The sequence below is a fragment of the Grus americana genome, chromosome 1, assembly GCF_028858705.1.
Source record: "Grus americana isolate bGruAme1 chromosome 1, bGruAme1.mat, whole genome shotgun sequence".
Taxonomy (NCBI): Eukaryota; Metazoa; Chordata; class Aves; order Gruiformes; family Gruidae; genus Grus; species Grus americana.
In genome coordinates this window covers 211,587,438-211,594,797 of record NC_072852.1, presented here as the reverse complement: position 1 = coordinate 211,594,797, position 7,360 = coordinate 211,587,438, and the positions used below count along the sequence as shown (strand labels likewise).

General features: G+C 42.8%; 1 long non-coding RNA gene across 1 annotated transcript; it reads left to right on the top strand.

The window, feature by feature from the left end:
* Positions 1–117: 117 nt before the first annotated feature.
* Positions 118–5,792, top strand: LOC129212227 (uncharacterized). The gene is made up of 4 exons (XR_008579121.1): positions 118–449; positions 1,440–1,633; positions 2,071–2,230; positions 4,366–5,792. It is a non-coding gene; the product is annotated as an uncharacterized LOC129212227 (long non-coding RNA).
* The last annotated feature ends 1,568 nt before the right edge of the window (positions 5,793–7,360 follow it).

Below are 7,360 nucleotides of genomic sequence, written 5' to 3'. Positions count from 1 at the left end.
CCCTAAGCGATCCCGCCTTTCGGCCCAGCCCTCAATTGTGACCGGGCGGCCCCACCCCCCGCCCGCTATTGGGTCAGCCGTTGGCTCGGCAACGCCGTTGCCCGCCGGCCCCGGGCCCGCCCGGGGCCTGGTGACGGCCGCTGCTGGGCGGCTGCGAGCTGCGGCCCTGCTGCCCCACACAGGCCCAACCCCCCCCGCCCCGGGAAACGGCCCTTTGGCACCGGCAGAGCGGGGAGCAGCGTCTGCCGACAATCCCGTACCAGAGAAACCATCGCTCTAGCGAAGCGAGTCGTACCAGTGCAGGCCGCGGCGCTCACGTAGGCCTGTCAGCGAAACGCGGCCTTGTCCCCTTCCGGGGTGGCTGGGGTGACCCGGGGGTGCCAGCACATTGCTTGGTGCCACTTGATCCAGGACACAGGATTTTCCCAACCTGATGGGAATTCATTTGTGTAAGCAAATGACCCTGGCCTCCCTGCTTCTCTGACGCCCATCTGTCTTGTACCTTTTATCTGGTCACCCCTCACACCAGCAGTTTTAGATCTAAATAGAGCCAGGAGCAGCGTTTCTCCTTTTCATTACATTAGTAGGAGACAGGTAGTATAGTCAAAAGTAACAAAACCTGCTCTTGGTCATGAGATTTGCCCAAAGGTACCTCCTGGAAGTTAACTTGCTTGCAAAGCATTTTAAGGTATAGCCATTCCTTCCCCCTGCTGCATATTACTTATTAACTGCGGAGAACTGTTCGCATTTGAAAGTAGGCCATGGGTGAATGCTTCATTAAAATACACTTTGAAAAACACATTCTGTGAGATCGTTTTTAAAATGCAGATTATATCTATAAAAATTATATATATATACACACACAAATATATATATATTCTGCAAATATAGCAGAAAGATAGCAAAAATGGAGACCTGGCAAGTTTCTGGTGAAACCTGCTGTTTGCCATTTTATCTGGATAAAAATTTATTTTAGTTTCTATGTTCCTATTTCTATCTCCTTTCTTTGAAAAATGTGACTTTCAAAAAAGGGAAGAGGGGACAGGAAACGCAACAGCATCTTTTATTTGCCTGTTGAATTGTATGTTCGCGTTTGTTCCTGTAAGCCTCGAAATGCCGTACTTTGTACACACCACTTCGCCTTTACAGTGTGTCACCACAAGATAAGAAAATGAAACTAAAGTTTCTGTCTCCAGCCAACCGAAGCTGGGACTGGAAGGCTTTTTCTCGGTGTATTAGCCAGCTATTTGAAGGCACACTGTCCATGAAGAATATTAATTATGTACCTGGAATCAAGCCATAATGTAAACCCAGTTTATTTGGCAAAACAGTACAAGTTGTTCTGCTCCTAGGGGAAAAATGGTGGCGGTGGGGGGAATGCAGCTCCTCCTCAAATGACTATATTTGTAAGTTAGAATGCTCGTTCATACTAATTACAGGAGGAAAACAAATAATACGAGCAAAACTGCCTCGATGAGGATGTCATATGTTCCAAGGGCACCCTCAAAACCAGATTTGCTCTTTACTAATCAGCATAGGATGGAGCCCGATGCCTGGCGAAGCAGTTTGCTACCCTCCAGAACACGCCCAGCTCCCTGAGACCGAGTACGCCCTACGCACCTGAACAGATCCGGTATTTTAGTGTATATTACTGGTTTGTCTTTACTGGTCTTCCTATGAAGCCAGTAGTACCTCAGCGAGGTCTACAGGCTGTTAGTGAGAAGTTGCCTGGGAGGTCCCCACGCTGATGAGTTGTGGGAACACTCTGTGCTCTAAGAAATTATTGAAACAGCTCGTTAAGAGTGGCACAGAAATGCCTGTTGAGTCTTGGGCTCTCTAATGAAAAGGTGTTTAATATTATAGGAAGTGTGTTGTACAGGGTGTGGATTTATCTATGCCTGCAAAAGCACGCTTCATACATGTGTTCTTGAAACCACCTCCAATCAAAAGCATAGCTTTGCTGAAATCATTAGTTAGAAATGTTAGTTTCTGGTACAGCTATGTCCCACCACTTCTTATCCTAGTTGACATAGCTGTTGGTTAAAGTTTGGGTTTGTTTTTTTTTTATAGATGCAGCCAGGGGTTTTGCTGGTATAAAACCCACTAAAAAGCCTCTACACTAGACCTACACGTAGCACACTTGACTTGAGAATCACTAGCAACTGGTAATTAAAGAAGTTTTGCTGGATAGTTGTGAAATTATAGTACTACATGAGGAAAATATACCAAGGTAAGAAGTCTTTAAGAATTTATTACATTCCAAAACATCTGTAGTTGTACTTGAAAATACTTACACTGTGTCTATGCTTGAGCTGAATTTTCTTGGGAAGTTTAATAAAGTTCCTTTAAACTGTTTTCTAGCTAGACAAGGATAGGAAAAAAGGGATCTCTAGGCACCCAGAAATGTTGTTGCTGCTTTTCATTCTGGAAAAGTAAAAAAATTAATTGAAAATGCATCCTTGTTGACACGTTTGGAAAAGAAAAACAGACACTAAAGAAAGAAACACAGTGTAGATTTTTAAATATTGGTTTAATGAGATGTAAATTACCCCTCTGTATATGTGCTGAAGTCCTTTGTTCTCCAGCCGAGATTCACTTAAGGAAGCAGACAGTGTTTCTCTGTGGTTCCTCCCAAAGGGCGAAAAGCTTTACACTCCCATCAAGCCTCCAAAGCAGCTCTGCTGTCATCAGCCTCGCACTCTTCAGTAGCTGATTTGTAGAACAGCCTCAACTAGAAAGTTTGCCAATGTAGCTATAGTAGAAGAGCAGGTGAACCCTCCTAGAGTCGGGATCCAATTTAAATTGTTTTAATAACTATGTATTGCTTGTATCAGAACTGAATTGAAACTACATCTGCAGGTATCGCCAGCAAAGCTGTATTGTTTGGGGAATGTTGTTATAGTCCTGGTATTGCTAAATCAGCAAAACTTTTAAATATAAAACAGGCCTCCGTTGTCTGCCAGTCAGATTACTCCTTGCCCGGGTTACACAGGTCTCACGCAGCTTCCCTCACTTTTATTCACATTTAGAGTTGTACCTTGGTGACCTCTGGCCAAAGAACCATAAGCTTTTTATAACTGGATTATCTCCTGTTTAGAGCTAAGCACCTAGGTTACTCCAAAAGCGGAGAGCCTGGTTTTGTTCATAAGGTCGAAATGTAGGAAACACTGGAATTACAGACCCAGGAAAGCACAAAAAATTTGTTTACTCTTCCAGTGTCTGGTGGCAAATAGGGCTGAATTGGAGATGCATGATGAAGGAACCATCTACTAACATTTCTGTATTTATGAAATTCTGCACATTGTAACTTTTCACATGTGGTTTGGGTTTCACAGCCTCAGAAATTCTTAAGACAAGCTGAATATATGTAGTAAAAGATCATTTGATAGGTTGATAATTAGGAAAAATTCAAATACTGACATACTGAAAAATACATTTGTCTAGACAAATGTACTAACCTATATAGCCCTTCAAAGCTTTGTAAGATAGTCCTGACAGCTTATAATTTCCGTAACATTTTCATTGTGATGGGTTCATCTTTACAAGAAGAGAGACAGACTACAAACAGCAACAAGCCAGGATCAAAGGCTAAGGATAGATAGGGAAGAAACTGTTGAATACACGTATTCCTGCCTTTGTCAATCTGCACTAAATACCATGGCATAAAAACCAGATCTCTGAAATATTTTGGATGGTATTATCAAACCCAGTATTTGGTATGTGGATCTAACACCCAAAGATGTTGCAGTAGGCTTTTGGGCATCACATCTTTATTTACACTGACTCTAACTAGCTGAGCTGCCAGTAAGAGCCTGACCGCAGCAGCTTGTGTTCCTGGTGCTAGACTTGCTGAGTTCCCACAAAGGCTTGTGTAATCTTTCAAAACCCCGTGTTGCCACAGCTAGATTGTTACCGGTACCCGAGTTGACATGCCACCAACTCACCTTCTGAAATGACATTTTGGTGGGTCTTGGGAGATTGAAGGACTCAAACCCCAGATATATTTTACTCTGGCACTTCTGTGTCATCTTCAGCTACCCAGGCAGATATTTATTACTGTTCTGACCTGTGACTGGGTGACATTTTGCTGGGCAAGGTTCTGGGTTGCTACAGAAACTGTCTCTGCAGATCCATTCAATCAAGCAAGGCTGTAGTGACAAGGCTCGGGCTTTCAGCAGGAACATAAATAATTCACGTTTTTGCTGGCCTGCTCTCCATGCCTTCCCTACAAGCAGGCTGGCGGCTCAAAGGAAAGCAGCTGTGATTAGCTGGAACTCATACCTAGAGAGTTAAAGGCATGTTTACTGAAGTATATTATATTTTCAAAACCTTTTGCTTCAGAGCATTTTTTATTTTTTTTTCCAGAGAGGGGCAACACCAGCAAGCCTGTCTGTCAACCATTTTTCAGAAAGATAACAAGAGAGACTCTCCGTTTAACGAAACCCACTCCTATCACATCGCATCACACTCCACCAGTTGTCCCTCACTGCAGTACAGCCACCAAGGAGGCAGCTGGCTTTCTGACTGATAAAGCACATAGTCACGTAACACCGTGGAATTAACCTGGAAAAGATCCCCCGGTGTTTCAGATTTGACTGGCTGTCCCGACCCGCGGGTAGCAGCAGCCGTTGGCGTAGATATCACTGGGTAACCATAGCGGTGAAGGACTCACCACATTTAGGCTTTGTTTATGCATGGTGTTGGATCTGCTCATTAAAACTTGACATTAAGTTGTATAACTACTAAAATACCACTTCTGTACACAAATTCATGAGGATTCCCTCTGTACAAGTTGTAAACCCTTCTCACGGTGACTTTTCCTATCTATGCAAACTATCAGTCCAGTATTTAATCCATCCCCCTCTCAACCACGCTTCTGCTGGTCGGATCGGGGGAATTCAACTCTTCCTTCTGCAACAACAACATCCACTTTTACAACTATTTTCAATGAATATTGGATGAATGGTAATGAGTGTGGGATAGTCCACAGCAGTGTTTGGGCAAGCCAAGTTTTCATCCACCTTTAGCAAGTCAATCATCCAAGACCTTTGCAAATAAATTTCATGTAGTTAAACAGTATTTCAGTTGTATTTGTGTTTAACGTGACTGCAGCTAGCTTGGCCCCCGCTCAAGTTATGGATTGACCCTTTTGTTATGTTACAGTGTGGTCTGAGAAGCAGCACGCTGTATGGTATGTAATCCATGTAAAAATTAGTGCTTTTATGTTATTTGTCTTCTTTAGTGGTCAGCTGCAGGTTGTGGGTGCCAGGTCATTGTGCTGGGAGCTGCCACCCAAATTGCAGCCCCTCCTGCCTCCCCTCTCCTGATCACAGCTGCATCTGTCTTGGGGATATTCCGTATTTTGGCGCTTGTGCATTGCACCAGCTTACTAAACGTTTTGACATTGGTGTAGGAGAATGTATCTGCTTTTCCTAGATCCCTTTTTAGAAATGTTTCTTGCCTGCCAACTCTGTGGAGTAAACTATAAAGAGACTGAAAAAGCTCTAGACTTCTGGTTGTGGTCTCTACTCTGAAGGGCGACGGCACACAGATACACATGAGGATAAAGACCCATTCCAGCCATATCCACGCAACTGCTATTTCTGCCACAGAAAGCAGTGGCAGGGCATGAGGGGTGATGGAAGGCGTGTTGTGATCCATTCTACTTCCCAGACCCTTTTGGGAAAACCAGCTGCTCACCAGCTGCTCCTCCGCTTGTATCTGTGCACCTGATCATTTGTGCCTAAGTGTTTGACTTTGAGCTGGTCCGCATTGAGTTTCAGTCCTCAAAACACCAGTCTGATTGTCAAGTCTGTTTTGAATTTGGATCCCATCCTCCATTATAACTGCAGCCTTCACAGTTTTGCACTGTCAGCAAAATTCATATGTGTATTTTCCATCATCTGCCTTGTTAGTGAAAACATTGAACAAACTAAGATAGACCCCTGTAGCCACCTTTTTGTGCTGAAAATTTACAAGACCAGCTTTGTACTGACCCTGTAGGAGTTTCAGCTAGTTTGTTTATGTGAATACACCACGAGACAAACATTTCACTGAAGTCCAGATATATCTACTGCTTTTTGCTTATTTATGAGTCTTGTTAGCCTATCATAAAAAGAAATTTAATTGCAATTTCTACCTGATGAATCCATGGTAGCTGCTACTCTTCTCCTTGTTATTTTTCAGTTGTTTACAGATGACTTTTTATGTACTCCAAATTGAAGGAACTGAAGATGGCTGGTCTTTAATTTGTTAGTTCCAAAGACCAAACCCATCAGATCCTGCTCCTTATTGATGATATTAAAGTTACATACCTTACATTAACCCACTAGAAATGCTGGAAGTGATTTACACAATGAATTTACAGCCCGCACAACTGCATGCTCACGGTGAGTGAGGATCTGGCTAGCAGCGAAGCATCTGATCTTTGCACTAACACTGTAAAAATCAATTTAAAGAAAAGGCAATGTGAACACCAAGCTCTGAAAAGGAAGAGCTGTTCCCTTACGTCTTTATGGAAGCAGACCTGAGACGGACCCCTGCAGGTGCATCGCTCTGTTCTGCTAGTGAATCACTGATAAATATTTTCGGAGTACAGTCACACAACCAGTTCTGCACCAACCCTTATAGAAGTTTCAGCTGCTTTGCTTATGGGACTGTTATGTGCAATGAAAGCCCTACTGAAGTGGACATTTTTAGTGCTTTTTCCTCTCCAAGTGTCATCTTACCTATACAAGGATTTCTGTTGGTTTGATAAGAATTTTTTCAGATAAATTGATGTTGCCAAATACTAATGTCTTCGTTACCTACTGTGAAAAGAAATTGAAATGTTGGCAAAGATTTAGAAGGGATTTTAAAAAAATCTATTTGTGTTGGGTTTTTTTTTTAATTAAAAGCAAAGTTCCAGATTTTCTTTTAACAAAAGCACACTGTCCATCAGAAAATGCATGGTTTGACAGTGAGATGCAAAGTAGTTTTCCCCAGGTCAGTAGATAAGGTGTGTGGTGTTTTTCTTTCTAGCTCTTCAGTTAGATTAGAAGGAAGGTCCATGAATTGAATTTGATACTGCTTCTCAGGGTATTTTTCTGGGAAGAAATGTTGTGAGTCTTGGCTAAAAATCTCTTCTCACTTGCCTGGAAGTGGCAGTTTTTGGGGTTCAGTCTACACTACTAGACCAATGATAGCTTCTCATTGTAGTTAAAATAATCTTTTTGCGTGTACTGTATTGCAAAAGGTTTCCAGCATTTCTCTTGAGAAGAGCAAACTGGTCTCAGGATGGTGATTTCATCCTTACTTAACACAGCTGTGTTCCAGCAACGCTGACGCTCATAGGACCTTGCATAGGGGCTAAACCAGGCCC